The sequence below is a fragment of the Protobothrops mucrosquamatus genome, unplaced genomic scaffold (genome assembly GCF_001527695.2).
Source record: "Protobothrops mucrosquamatus isolate PMUCROS unplaced genomic scaffold, P.Mucros_1.0 scaffold52, whole genome shotgun sequence".
Classification (NCBI taxonomy): domain Eukaryota; kingdom Metazoa; phylum Chordata; class Lepidosauria; order Squamata; family Viperidae; genus Protobothrops; species Protobothrops mucrosquamatus.
The window spans coordinates 302,552-319,054 of NW_015386433.1; positions in this window are offsets into that span (position 1 = coordinate 302,552).

Genomic DNA, 16,503 nt, shown 5'->3' on the forward strand with positions numbered 1-16,503 from the left:
ACATCATGATGCCAAAACTGGATACAGTATTCCAAGTGTGGTCTTACCAAGGCATTATAACGTAATATTAACATTTCATGTGATCTTGATTCTATTCCTCTGTTAATGCAACCTAGGACCACATTAGCTTTTTTGGCAGCTGCAGTACAGCACTGACTCATATTTAAGTGATTGTCAACAAGGGCTCAAAGATCCCTCTTGTAGATATAGAAGAGAAATTGATGAGTTTTATGATTAAGTCCAATTTTAATTCAATAGAACCTGCAAGTCAGATGTGCCACTTGTAATTGGAGATTGGAATGCTGAACTTGGAAATACAAAAGCAAAAAAAGCAGGAGACTGACTTATCAATACTGGCATTCCAACTTGAATTTCATTGGTAGAGAACCATAAAAATTATGGGATGAACTTAAAGAAGTTGTTAAGGATAAATTGAATAGAGACTTCCAAAAATGAAGAAAGAGAAGAAAGTAAACTAAGTGTCACAACAAACAATAGAAATAGCCAAAAAACCAAAACCAAGAAAGACCAAAATTTCAGAAAGGAATTTAATGAACAATTTCAGAAACCTATTAAAAGCGATAAGAAACAGCATTACAATAGCATCTGTAAGACATTGAAGGTGGAAACAGTCATGGAAAAAGAAGGAAAGTCTTTCAAAAAATCTCTGAACTCAGAAGGTGGGAGTAGAAAATGAAATTAAAGTACTCTGCTCATTATCAAATCAAAAGGCTACAAGAATTGATGAAATACCCCTTGGAACATAGCAAGTGATAGAAAAAGAATTAGTCAAGGTCTATCCAAACTATACCAACAAATCTGGAGAAAAAATAAGTGTCAAGAAGAGATCAAACTACAACAGTATTTAACAGAGTGCAAAGTGTTGTACAAAATGCTTCATTTCACATGCTAGCAAAAATGCTCAAGATCATCCAGTGCAGATTAGAGTCTTACATAAAAAAGAGGTTCAAACTAGCTTTAGAAAAAGGCAAAGGAGCATGAGACATTATTGCTGAGGCTTGCAATTAATAGAGCCAAATAATATCAAAAAGTAGTTGGCACATGCTTCATCAATTATAAAAAAAGGCTTTGGTTGTGTTGATCACATCAAGCAGTGGTAAATGCTCAGAAAAATGGGAATCTCAAAATATCCCATTGTCCTCATAAGAAACTTATATACGAACCAGGAAGCCACAGTATGAACAAAACATGGTGAAACATGTATTAAGACCTTGGAAAAGATATTCAAATGCTGTGAAGTGTCTAGACATAAAAGTGTAGAATCATTCAAATCATAGAGTGATGCTCTATGAAAAAGGAAATTGGACTTTAATAAGTAAGACAGAAAGAGTATTAATAACTTTGAATCTTGAAGTTGGAAAAGACTCCTGAGAATACTATGGGCAGCCAAGAAAGCAAACCAGTGGATCATTTAACAAATCAATCCAAAGTTCTCACTTGAGACCCAGGCTCAAATGATCCTATTTCAAACACATGAGGCAAAAACCTAGCCTTCTGGAAAAGGCTCCAGTACTGATAAAGTGAAAGGAAAGAGAAAAAGAGGATGACCAGAAGCAAGGTAGAGGAATTCAGTTACAGTAGTGATGAGTGCACTATTGGGATACTTGAAAAAAAATGTTAGGGATAGATCATCATGGAGAAAATCTTTTTATGTGGTTACTAAGAGTCAAAATGACTTGATAGTACATAATCAAGAAATCAACAACTGCATTTTCTTATATGCATATTTCTTATTTGGAATAAAGAATAAGCGTCTTTTACACCACAGCAAAAAACAACAACAACCAAGGAATATATTCATACATAGCCCAGCAACTAAAGGACAGAGAAAGCAGTGCTTACTCTTTTCACCATAGCTATTGTATCATTATTTTTCTGCCACAGTAAAACTTTAGAATTCTCTTTAACGTGCTGGCCTATAACATTTGACCATACTTACAGGCAGATATAAAATCAATTTTCTGTACTCCTATTCATCTCAGCACTGATGTTTGCTGGCTCTCTAATGGAAAGACTCTTTTGGAGAGGTAGTTATTTTACTTCAGAGTGGCATTTCAGAAGCTTTAAATGGTCTGAAGAGATGGCATGTGGCCTTTAGGAATATTTTAGCTCTGCTTTCTTCTGAAGAAGACCCTCCCCCAGCTCTCGGCAACAGCTCACTATAGTGGGAGAGGCTGCTGAGTGAGCAGCAGAAAGACAGGTCTGTCAAACATAACCTTTGTAAAAGGCTCCAGACTAGCTTACCCAAATCACAAAATACACCAAAATAACTCTAACCTTATTATGGGTTATTTATTTATTTATTTATTTAACTTTATGTAGATATTTAGTGTTTAATTACCTCCAATGACAAGACAGCACTACTCAATTTGGCTTAATTTTTCCTCCTCGCTCACTCTCATAAATTTGTCTCTGGTTTTATTGATATTTATTTTGGAGTTGTTGTATTTTTTTGCCATGTTGGCACTTTTAATAGACTTTAATACATGGCTTATTTTGTATTTTAGAAAAAAACAATGTTTTATAAGAATATACTATTAAAGCAGTTGCCTTCCAGATGTTTGAGATTTCAGAATTTCTAACTGACAATAATGTTGTTGGTCAAACTCATGAGAAGTATTCAGATTAAATTAATAAAATTTAATTTATAATTCATGGGATTTAAGTTAATTACATATCTTTAAAAGACTCTATTGTTCCCAGGGAGAGTGACTGGTAACAAAATTTAAGTTTTTCTAGTTATAACCAGAATGCCCAGAACGGAGTTCCGCAACCTTTTTGGGATGGAACCTTGTAGGGTAGGCAAGGCGGGTTGTATGACGTGTGTGAGTTCCGGCACTTTTTTTTTTTTTTTTTTACAAAAAAAGCACTGGTTATAACACATGACTTTGAAACATGGATTATAAAAAAAAGTCAAACACAATCCTTCACTACAAATCTGTATCTTCTGCCAGCAGAATAAATAAATCATTGCAGTCAAATTCTGGTTTACTAGGGGAAAACTCTGAATAATGTTCTTTCCCAGTTTCTAGAGTAGCTTAACATTGGTTTATGAGTTTCCTTAGACAAATCTATTGTAGCTAATTATAGTATTTAATATCAAATGTATGCATCTTTTTTCTTGCCTCTGCAAGAAACCTTCTCATATCATCTCTTTAGATATCTTAAAGTAGTAAGACATTAAATCTTACAATCTTTCTGTTTGGATATTAGTTTTATGGTTTTCTGGAAAAAAAAAAGATAATTACCTCTTCAAAAAAACAAGAGAAACCAAACCAAAAAAACAAATAAAAACCAGGAAAAAAAATCAATTATTTCATGGTAACCTAACATTATAGTAACAATAATTAACAATATATTAATTTGCTGGAGGGTTTTTTGCTATTATTAATGTTTAAAAGGATATAGTAAACAACATAAAAGGATATAGTAAACAATATATTGTTGAAATTAATAAATGGCAATATACTTCAGATGTTCTCCTGATGATTAAAGATCGGGTTCCTTTGACCAAACTGTCTGAGAATTATATTATCCATATACATCTAGAGAGTATCAGAATGGGAATATTTTACTGCTTTCAAATCATCTTATATATAAATTATATAAATTCAAGACAATATAAGAAAAGTATCCCTCTCTCTTTAGCTGCTGTGTGCCTATTTCAGAAATAACAGTCATTAGTTACAGTTATATATTAGTTATATAGATATATTAGTATTATAACTATTTCCAAAACTACACATCCTATGAATCTTAGTGTCTGAGGACATTCATTACTTCAAAAGGACTGTTAAAAAGAATAAGACATTGCCACTAAATTTATTTAGACAGTGCAATATGTCTTAATAGAAAGCAACTGGGAGATTACTTTCACTCATCCACTATCCAGACTTTATTGTCCTTCTTATCGACACTTGTTAAGTCTGGTTTGTTACATGGCAGATGCCTGTCTGTTTGAATTTTAAAGTTCCAGAACATTTCAGCTTCTTCAGCTTTTAATTACTTTGTCTATTTTAAGGTTCCATCAATTCTTGCTTGCAGACAAATGGTATTTCTTGCAGATCTTGTTACTTAATTTATATGCCGCTCATGTCGTTGTCATGTAACTTACAAAGTTATAAAAGCTAATGTAAAAACATTGAATATTAACATAAACATAGATTAAATAAGTTAAAAACCATAATACAACAGGGTGAAGATAAAATCTTCCCAGCCCATTAAGTACCTCCACTATGGAACATTGGGGCCCCAGGCTAAGCAGCGCCTAAAGCCAATTCTACTGAATTCTGCCAGGAGTCCTTGAATGACAAGGAATTCCTTAATTGATAAAGTCTTCATTATACCTCTTCTGCTGAAACAAGTGAGGCCAGCCAATCTCTTTTTGGGCAAGACAGTTTTCAGTTAATTCGTCCCATGTCTTGAAGCCTTTAAAAGTGACAATGGAAACAAGCAAGTTTTTTCTCTCAGATTAATTTAAAAGCCATGCAAAAACTGGGAGAAAATATTCTTACCATTTTACGGTTATGATATTCTATAAGCAGTATATTTTCAAATATGATAATGGCTGTGATCTTCTTTAAATATGCAAGTAATAGCAAATAATAGCCCATCTGTGTTTATAAAACCCTTATAAGGAGATTATTTTTTCATTCATACTGTTAAATGTCTCTCACAGAATCTGTAGTTACCCACTGTAAACAATGTTGTCTCTTCCATCAATGTATTGTGCTAAATCATGCTGTATACGCAGGCAACAAAAATTTGGTACTTGAGGGTTTTCTTCTCAGCATTATCCTAAATGATGTCAAAATGTCACTTAGTTGAAGTTTTTATTTTTAATTTCTTGTTTCTTATCCATACAGAACAGCCTTGTAGAAGCAGACAAGCATGGTTCACTAAATTAGAAAAATGCTTATCAATTTAAGCAAAGCCCCAGTTTTATAGTATTGGTAATATTTTCCTTTAGTGAAAGAATAGAGGAGTACAAAGTTTTATATAATCTGACAACTATCTCTCTGTTGGCAAAGTGACTAACCTTCTCAAAAACAAACCCTTCCCCTCTCGTTATCATGTCCTTCATTCAGATATTCATTTTGATCATTAGAATAAACAGATTGAAGTCTGTTATGGATTCCCTGATGGCTCATAAAGAATCAAATGAAATGAAAAGTATAAAATGCTTGCTTCTAAATTCATATAAAAAAAATGAAGACAGCATTCCAGTAGCAAGAATTAATACTTTGAGCTGGCAAGGCAAGTAAACTGGATTGTGATTTGTTATGAAACAGATTAAATAAAAGAGGTATACCTCATCCAGAAAGCAGTAAAGATTACAATTACACTTAAATTCAATTTACTAATACAGAATGAAGCAAACAAACAAACATTAGACATATTGAAGAATATTTTTGAAGAATGGGCCAAGAAGTTAATTTTAAGAGTGTCTGCCTCTATAGATAGACCATATATAAAAGATGTAAAGAAAGAAGAACAAGTTTTATTTAGTAAAATGGAACTAATTGAAAGTGGCTTTAAAATGGAATTTCTTTTATTTTAACAGAAAATTATAAATTAATAAATTTGTTTATATTTGTAATGAATGGACAATATTTCTTTATATGTTTTTTTTCTTTTTATTTAATATATTTTTTCTGTTTTTTTTATTTTCTGCATGTTTTATTTATTATTTTTATTAGTAAAAAAAGAAATACTTCATGCAACTAATGCAGTCCCTGAGAATTAATTGGAATAATGGGGATGTTTTTTAATCTTTACTGAAATTAGAACTTTAAAACTGTAATGCAAGTAGAATTGAATTTCTGTTTTCAACTTTTGTTCTCTAGAGGTTACATACTTCAATGATATTTTTTCAGTATGACTTGTAGGTACTATAATTAGGGATCCTTGTGGAACTTTTTCTTTGTAGATTTTGAAGTGAATTGACCTAATTTATACCCTCTGGACTAAAGTAAAAACCAGAACTTAATTATCCAACAATACCTGAATGTTCTGACTTTTTTTTTAAATAACTTGAAAGTACATTTTTTAAAAATCAGTTTTTTGAGCTAAAATATCCTTAGGAATATAGAGCTTGAGCAAATGCTTTGTACATGCATCATAACTTTATAATCAAGCCACCAGAGACAACATTTCATTTAGAGTATATGTGAATATCAATTCTGTCATTGTGGTAGAAACCAATAGAGCTGAGCAGAACATTGATTAGATACAATTTGTGAAAACATCAGCTAACTCTCTTTCATAAATCCTCAGAGTTCTGTAATCCAATGTGATACTATATTTGCCTGCCATTTACATTTTATTTTTAAAAGGTGAACAGCCCATTGAAGCATAGTGAGAAGGCCAATAGAGATGATTCAATCAGTGACTGAATTGTTAAAAACTAAAGACTGATGGGGCAAATCTCATAGGCTGGCTGAGGTCATATTTCATGTGCCAGATTTGGAGGTGGATGCAAAGAGAAAAAAGAGCTGCTGGAAGAGTCCAATCATGTATCCAAACACACCAAGAGAGGGGGGTAAATCAGGGTTTTGCTCTTATATTGGGAAGACTTTGAGATAGAGTTCGACATGAAAACAAGTGCAAGTATTCTGTGCATAAAATCCCTTTTTTTTCCAGAAACAAACCGGGAACTGCCATGGTTTGTTTGTTCAATTTTATAAACTCCAAATAATTAAAGAGAGAAGTCTACAATCATTCTCAGGTGGGATATAATGGACAAAGGGTTGTGTTTCAATACACAATTCAGCATAATGATCAATAAAGAAGTCTTGTTAAACTTCAGGGACATTCCAATATGTTTTAATACCAAAAAGAAGGGGAAGAGTTATATACTCAGTCCTAATAAACTCAGTCCTAATAAACAAATCTTTCTCCTTCTGCTTACATATATGCTCGTAGAGCATATCTACTAACATTAGAAATCATCTCTTTTTTGCTAGGGTTCATAATAAAGTTTATATTTTATAAGATACAGAGATAAGTATCAACAAAGACAGGTTCTAGAGAAGGCTGCCATCTCCTGGTTATTTAATCACATTGTAGTTTAACAAGATATTATATTATTAAGTCAACTGAATCCAGAACACTTGGATATCTGATACTGAAACATATCAATTAATATTTGGAGTGTGTACCCATATGTGAGAATACCCATTTGCTGCAATATTGTATACAGAACAGTGTTTCCATTTAAACCCACATCAAAATGTGTATAATGACATTAAAAACATATGAATAGTGTATATAATTTTCTAAATATATTTTGAAGGACCCATTCTACTTAATATGGAATTGCAATGGAACAAACTTTTAAGGAACCCAAAACTAACAATCACTATTTGAAAAAAATGATTCATTACATTCTGAGTGAATACAGTAAAACACTGTTTTAATGGGAAACATTAAAAGGGAAAGAAAGTCTGTTATTCCCAAATAGACATAATCAAATAGAGTGTCATCATGGTGACACAAATTAAGCTATTTGTATCATCTATATTGTTTGAGTGTTAATCAATGACTGGTGCTCCTGTTACCCTCTGGATTTATTTTCTTTGCTCTGTTTTATACTGGGGTTTTTATTGTTGTTGTTTATACTGATTTCTGTTATTAAATGTTTTTTAAAAATTGTAAATTGTCCAATCCCTGAGAGTCAGATGGCATATAAATTGAATAAATTGTGGTTTGTTGCATAGTCAGCCAGATGTGCAGACTGGATTTGGCATTTTTGTCTACCTAGTTAGTCCTTCCTAAAGACCTGGGAAAGGCATATGTGGATGTTTGAGAATGTTAAAGTATTGTTGCAGGATGTAAGCTATTCTGAATAAGCTGCCTTTTGTAGTTGACTGATGGTGATTATGTCAATGCTTAGACTGTTCAAGAGGTGTTCCACTTCTTTCTAGATTACACCCAAGGCACCTATTACTATTATTATTATTATTATTATTATTATTATTATTATTATTATTATTATTATTATTATTATTATTATTATTATTATTATTAATGGTCATTACATAAATACAATGATGCCAATGATGTAAATTGAAGCAAAATAGTTTGTTTTGGCATTTGGCTTCATGATCTGATGGAAATTGTACAATCTGCAATGGAATTTCATCACTATATGTGAAATCCAGGAAGCTGAGAATTCAGCATATTTGTTTCATGTTATTTTACTCAAAACATTTATATTTTGCCTTTGTATCTTATAGCCTGCAATATTTTATATGTTATTGAATATTGTTCACAAAATGTTTTGTATGATTCATGAAATGGCATTAAATTCAACTAAACAACATTTCTAAATTTATTGAACCACAAGAGAATTTGCAAAACAACTGGAACAAACTACATTTAAAGTTTTGGACAGAAGATTAAATCAGATTGCCCTTAAGTGCAAAACAAAGCAAAATTACAATGCATATAAACTCCAAGGGAAAGACCAACATTTTAATCTGAAATTCATTGGCATTCCTTAATGAAGAAAAACTGGTTCTTTGAATGTTCTCATTTAATGATTATTATTCTTTTAAAAATTTAAAATCTGCAGCATAGTACCTAGTATCTTCAGAAAAGCCATGAAGTCTAAATATGTATAAGTAACAAACAATTCATATTTAATAAGAATTGAGGATAGCTTATTATATTTAAATCTCCCACTGCAATGCAAGTAGATGAAGAATTAATATAAAAATATGTCTGATCTCACCAGGAACACAACACATGTTCTTGTGAAGTGTCTCTTGTTCTCTTTCCAGCCAGTCAGCAGAGCATCTTTTTACCTGACTTAAATTAAGATGAACTCAACCATGGGGATACAAATGCTATTATTCATGACATATAATTATGGTTGTATCTAAGTTAAAATGCTAGTTACAAAATTGCTACACACTGTTCTTGAAGTTGTTGGGGAAGATAAAGACAAGAAGCATGTCATTAGCATGATGGGTAGAGGTAGCAGCAAGAGTATCTAGCCTTGCAATCACTTGGGTTTCTTATGCTTGTGTGCTTAAAAAAAGAGTGAACCAGCCTGTGACATCAAGCAAATGGATATGAGAATTCTGCTGGTGATCATTGCAAACACTTCCCTGCATATAGATATATCAAATTTTGTACTTGATTTTTATTCAGTTCTGTACTTGAAATTGAAACAAATGAAAATTTAATTTTACGTTTTGATGATTATATAATGATGTTGTTGTTATATAAATGTCTTAAAACATTTAGAAATATAAAGTCAAAGATTGAGGTTGTAACTTTCCTGTTTTCTACTGCATTGAAAAAAATCAGAAGACATACTTTTTCCTTCTTTTTTTTACATTTTTCTGCATTTCTTCTCTTTTTAACTTACTTTTTTTCCTACTGTATTTTATTTTATAGTAACTTGAATAAAAAGTCAAATCAGTGTAAAAATATCCCCCAAAACCATAAGTACAACCATGTTTCTATTTTCACCAGCAAGCCATATACAGTATTTATAATTCTTAGCAAAAAAAAGTTATAGGAAAAAAATGAAATCTCCTTCAGCAAAAATCTAATGAGGAATTTTATTCATCATCCTGTAACTTTTCCTTGCTCTGTTAGTTGACTGTTTTTTAGAGGGAGATGACCCTCATGCCCTCTAGCACAGACATGTCAAACTCACGACGTCACGTGACTTCATGCAATGTATCAGAGCTTTTTCGCCATTGCTGGCAATGGGGTGGGCATGGCTTCCCGATGCGTCCGGCCCATGGGCCGGCAGTTTGACACCTCTGCTCTAGCATCTAGCGATCACTACATCAATAAATAAATTGTAGGAGCTTAATTATTTGAAATAATGTGATAATTAATCTATTAAAAGTTAGCAAATTCTCATTTGTAAAACAGCATTGAATTTATTTATCAAATTTCTCAATTACCCAATTCCAGAATTACTCTGGGTGACACCACACACAATACACACATAATCAACTGAGGGAACAATAAATTTCTTCACTCTATACCCAATTAAAGCACCCAAGCATTCTAAATTAAAATTTGATGGGAAAGCCAGAATTTTAATTATGACTTGAAGACAGGCAAGAGGCCATATGAATCTGCATGAGAGAAAGGGAAACTAGCTATAGTTCCTGGATGTTTTTCAAGATCAGGCTTACCTAGAACATATTGTAATTGTTCATGTGCAAAGCGAGTGACCATGAGAAAGATCTCTTGATCAAGAAATGAGCACAAATGGTATGCAAATTGAACCTGTACATAAGCCTTCATGATCACCAATGTCACAGTCTTCTTGAGAAGGAACTGAGACACCAGAAAGACCTGTGCATTGTGCCCTAGTTACAACTGAGATTGCTGAGAGGACGATTACTCATAACTTTTATTTATTTAATCAATTAATTTATATGCCTTTTTACTCTTGCTAGGTTGAACATGGGCCTCTTCTTCTTGATCTGGAGTCAGATTTTTCTGATATATTGAAAGACCAAAAAAAAAAATGGAAATTGGAACACATAACTAAGGCAGAGAGTCAGTAGATAGCCCAAATCTGCAAAGATGAAGTCAGGAAAGCAAAGGCTCAAAATGAACAAAGATTTGCAACAAAAGTCAAAGATAATTTTAAAAGTTTCTTTCAACATATAAATAACAAGAAAAAAGTAAAGGAAACAGTAAGTCCACTAAAGATAGAAGATGGCAAGGAAGTAACAGAATAGCAGAGAGAAAACAGAACTGCTTAATTTGTGATTTGCATCAGTCTTCAATTCACGCAAAAAGAAATTACAGCCCAACCTACCAAAAACCTAACCATAAAAGACAGAATAAAATTAAAATTAAAATAAGCAAGAAAACAGTTAGAGAATACCTATCTGATCTGATAAACCACAGGCATCTAACAGTTGATGATGACTCCCTCAGACACTTCCCCAGATATCTCTCTAGATATCAGCTTGAAAGAGAATGAACCAGTTCCTGGAACATCAGGAGCTGAGTTGATTGATGGCTCTGAGCAGCCATCTGGGAGGGATTTGGCTGACATGCAGCTGCAGCAGAACAGTCCTGAGCTCCAAGTGGGGAAAGCACGCAGCTGCAGACAGTCAGTGATGAGAAAGAAGAACTGTCTTATGCACCTGATCCAAGAACATGTAAGGCAAAGAAAAGGCAGGATCAGAGATTATTTGTGAGGAGAAAGTCTCACCCTTCTTGATAGAATGCACTGGAAACTGGCTATTGAGCATAGCAGACAGATGGAGGTGATGCTGGGAACAATATGTTTGTTTACTATCTATGTTTTTTTCTGGTCTTTGTGATTCCTGCTTCACTTTGGATTGACACTGTGCTTTGATTTGGATCATGCCTTGGAAACTCTGGGCTTTTCTGCCTTGTGAACTCTCTTGTGTTGTGGATTTAAGTTTGCCTGGTGGATCAATTTTGATTGAGAAACTATTAAGTGCCTTGTGGACTCTTTGGACATTATTTTGTGGTCTAGCATTGGTCTACTTGTGGCTGGACTTAATTGGGACAATTCTGGGTTTTTTTGGTGAAGGGTATTGCTGGGGAATATTAATAAACTCATTAAACCAAAGTTGTGAGTGAGTGAGAGAGAGAGAGAGAGAGAGAGAGACAGACAGACAGACAGACAGAACACAGATTACATCCCAGAAGGAGCTGGCAAATGTTATTGCAGAACCATTGCACCATATCTTTCAAAAATCCTGGAACACTAGGGAATTATCTGAGGATTGGGAAAGAGCTGATGTGGTTCCCATTTTCAAAAAAGGGCAAAAAAAAAAAAAAACAGACTCAGGAAACTACAACCAATCTGCCTAACATCAATACCTGGGAAGATACTAGAAAAGATTATAAAAAAACATATCTGTGAACATCTAAAAACAAAGTTGTAATTAAAAGTCAGCATGAGTTTGTTAAAAACATATCATGCCAAACCAATCTTATTTCATTCTTTGACAAAGTGACTAAATTAGTAGATCAGCAAAATGCTGTGGATGTAGTATACTTAGACTTCAGCAAGGCATTCGACAAAGTAGACCACAACTTACTTCTTGGTAAGCTATAAAAATGTAGGATAGACAGCATGACCACCAGATGGCTGACAAACTGTACTCAAAGAGTAGTTCTTATGGTACTATATTTACATGGAGAGAAGTAAGCAGTAGGTTACCACATGGTTCCGCTTTAGGGCCACTACTCTTCAATATCTTCATCAATGACTTAGATGAGGGAATTGAAGGGGAACTCATCAAATTTGCGGATGACACGAAGCTGGCATGAATAGCTAACACCCCAGAAGACAAGCTCAGGATCCAAAAAGATCTTGACATGAACAATGGTCCCTATCCAACAAAATAAAATTTAATGTGGAGAAAAGCAAAGTTTCACACCTAGGCAGGAAAAACCAAAATTACACTTACAGGTTAGGTGAAACCTGGTTCAAAAACAGTAACTGTGAAAAGGACCTTGGAGTCCTAGTGGACATTCACTTAAATATGAGCCAGCAGTGTGCAGCAGCAGCCAAAAAAGCTAATACAATCCTTGGTTGTATAAACACGGGCATAGAATCAAAATCATGTGGAGTACTTTATAAATCCTTAGTAAGACCACACCTGGAATACTGCATCCAGTTTTGGTCACTACATTACAAAAAAGATGTTGAGACTTTGGAAAAAGTTCAAAGAAGAGCAACTAAGATGATTAGAGCCTGGAGAGTAAAACATATGAAGAATGGTTGCAGGATTAGTCTAGAGAAAAGAACAACTAAGGGGGATATGATAGCAGTATTCCAGTATTTGAGAGGTTACCACAAAGAGGTGGGGTCAACTTATTTTCCAAAGCACCAAAGGGCAGAACAAGAAACAATAGAAACTGATCAAGGAGAGAAGCAACCTGGAATTAAGGAGAATCTTCTTAACAGGGAGAACAATTTACCAGTGGAACAACTTGCATTCAGAAGTGCTTCCAGTGGGTGCTTCATCACTGGAGATTTTTAAGAAGAAACTGCCCAGTCACTTGTCTGAAATGGTACAGGGTGTCCTGCTTGAGCAGGGGGTTGGACTAGAAGATCTCCAAGGTCCCTTCTAGCTCTATTCTGATTGAATTGAATTGATTTACTAATACTTCAAACATTTTAGTTTCTTCCCCAATTAAATATGTTTAGGCTAGGTTTTCAAAAAGATTTCTTTCTATTAATTATCAGTTCTCTTTGCTGTTTCTGACACCTCCAAATATAATATCATCTGTGAACTTAATTAATGTGCTGTTTATGTCTTCTTCCAGATCATTAACAAAGATTTATTATAATTAAGATTTTATGAAAGTAAGGTCTAAGAAAAAATTTCACCACTTTGTCAATGAATATAAATGTTTTAAATATTTCCAATTAAGCTATGATAAGTAGTAAAAATATTTTTCTGTATTATCACAATAATCTAGAAATCTGGTTTTCTCTAATCATTCTCAATGGCATAAATGAGATTTTACAATATCGTTAGAATGGTTCTCTTAAAAATATAATGTAATAAATCATAGTTTCAAAAAGAGCAATTATCACTTCAAAACAATTATAGCTTCAGGGATCACCAATACAGTCACCAATGTAAGGGTAATCCATTTAAACTAAGTCGCTATATGAATTTTTGGTTCCCATATAGAGAAAATGCATTTAGAATTGAAATTATTCTGGAAAAAAGAGAAAATAATGTTTGACCAAATAAAACTAGGAAACATTATGAAGCCCAGGAACAACTGGATTCAAAATAATATTTACTTTTGTATTTGGATTTAATATTTGTTAACTTCACTAAATAGATAAGACCAGCAAATCAATTCCACAGGAAGGCCAAATCTATTTTTATTAAGATTGGGTACAATAAAAGAAGCTTACTATGCTGACCCTCCTTCCTGTTTTTATAACTCTGTAAATTAGGGACCTGTTACTTTTGCAATCTTTTTTAAGGCACCAACACACTGAGAAAAATACTTACATTACATATATAATTTCAAAACAGCTCTATAATAATAAAGGATAATATTTTTAGTTCCAGGTTGAATTGTGGTGTCCTTGGTGCTCTCTGAACTTGGTTAATTTCTTGCAGACATTTCATTACCCAAACTAGGTAACATCATCAGTGCTGGTAGGGAGAGGGGCAAGAAAACAACCAAGTTCAGAAAGCACCAAGGACCCTTTAGCTCTATAACATAAGACTTTTACCATGCATTAGGGAGAGAAACAAAACTTTTTCAAATGCAAATAGATCCTTATATAGATACCATTATATACAAGTTGAATTCCATTACCAAGAGTAAGGGAATTTCAGGTTTGTGGCACCTTCTTTGCTTTTTGATGGATAAGCCTAAATGCAAAACAAAAAACAAAAAACACAGAATTGAAGAATTTTAACTTCAGGAATTTATTTGGAATGCCAGAATTTGTCAGAACCAATAACTCTTGTAGATAATGAAATACACATATTTACCACAAGTTTTCTTCCTTTCATCCATATAAATTTCTGTCTCTATTACTAAAAAAACAAAATTCCATACGTTCTTGCCTATCTATTACAGATCAGAGAGCCATTAGCCACAAAGAGAAACTTTCTTACTAAATTAAGGATCTAGAAATCAAAACAGAATTTGCAGATAGGTCCATTTCCAATTTCCAAATATTCTAAAATAATACCTGATTAATCTTCATCTCATACAAATTTCTAATTGTAGAATATTTATAGAGTTCATAACTCTGCTTGATACATCTTGGAAACTATGATCAAATAGTGTCTATGCTGAACAAGTAAATACAACACAATAAATCATGTGAATTATCAATCTGGACTGTTCTTTAGAAGGAGAGATATTGAAACTGAAGCTCAAATACTTTTGCCATCTTGCATAACTTAAGACTCTCAGCTTTAGACCTTAGAAACAATCAAAAGACAACCTTTTCACTCTCTTTTATTGTCTCATATACATACCATACCAATAATATTTATAAACATATGCATGTATATTATTTACCATGTACCTTTCTATTAGGCAACTATTTGGTGTTGCTGAGAGGGTTTGTGTTGAAGATTTTATTACTAGCTTTGACAGCAAGACAACTTTAATATTCATGGAGGCATCTAATGGAATTGAAAAACTTGATTAGAAAATGCTCCCACTGCAGATATAAAGTCTTCAATATGTGGGAGAGAGACAAAAAATTTAATGGTTATCACAGTAAAATAGACATATACATCCTGAGGCTCAAGACCAAGTGTAGCCACTGAAAATTTCAAATGCATTCCTGAGAGACCTTCTAAAATTATCACTGAATTGGAGTTTTGATACGATCAAAGGAGAAAACCTGACCTTTAGGGATTGGAAGCCTATTCTCTTTAGTGGCATTGTGTAAATGTATTATCATGATCACTTCCTATAAAAGGTTGCTTTATAAGAACACCCCAAATGACGATTAGTTAACTACTCACTGTTAAACTGGCATAAACATGTTAGCTCTTTTCACAGCTGTAAGAAGACATTTCCATTGTTAGTGATTTTCCCATACAGATAACCCATCTATGTTTCAATTAATTTACATGCAATAGGACTCTTGTCTAGACCATTCAGGTTATGACCACAATACTTTGATTCTTCGTGAGGATGATCTCCCTTAATTGAACATATAAAGTAACAACAGAGAAGTCCTGTGTAGTATAATCTATTCATCTATGTGGAAAATCAATGATGCTGAAGAAAATTCATACTACTATAATTATAAAACAATTGACATTGCCCAGATTTAGATCACACGTTTAGTGGGGGGATGGTTTCTGGTATTTTTCAACATCCTAAAAGATGACAAAACTAAGTGTAAACATTATAGAATTTTGCTGCAGATACCAGTTTCTATAGACATCAGTTTATTACAGATAGACACAGATAACCTGGCAGAATCATTTTCACATGTGTTAGGTGTTGCAATTCCCATAGTCCTCAGACAAAACTCTTAGGAGGATTGTCCTTATTCTGAAAATTGCCAATGCTGGGATTAGCTTTTAATTTTAATATTAAAACTAATATTATCAGTTGTGCCAAGAAAGTATGTATATATTTTGTATAAATTTTTAAATGTTTTTTATTTATAGATTGTGTTTATTCACTTATTTACCTACTAGAGATGAAGGCAGATGATAATCATAATGAAATTAATTACTGAACACACAAGAACAAGTGTATCTACTTATCCTTCATAAATTATATATTCTTTAAATGACAGAAAACAGAATTCTATGGTTGCATGATATATACTCAATTTACATCTTATTTGAGAAAAATTCCCACCATATAATTTCACTTGTTTGAAGGAATGAAGGGGAGCAACATGATTGTGCTTTGTCTGTTGCAAATCCAGTGCCTCTCCAGAAATTAGCAGGCAAAGATCTAGAGCAGAGAACTTGGTCTGTATAATTTAGAACCCAAATG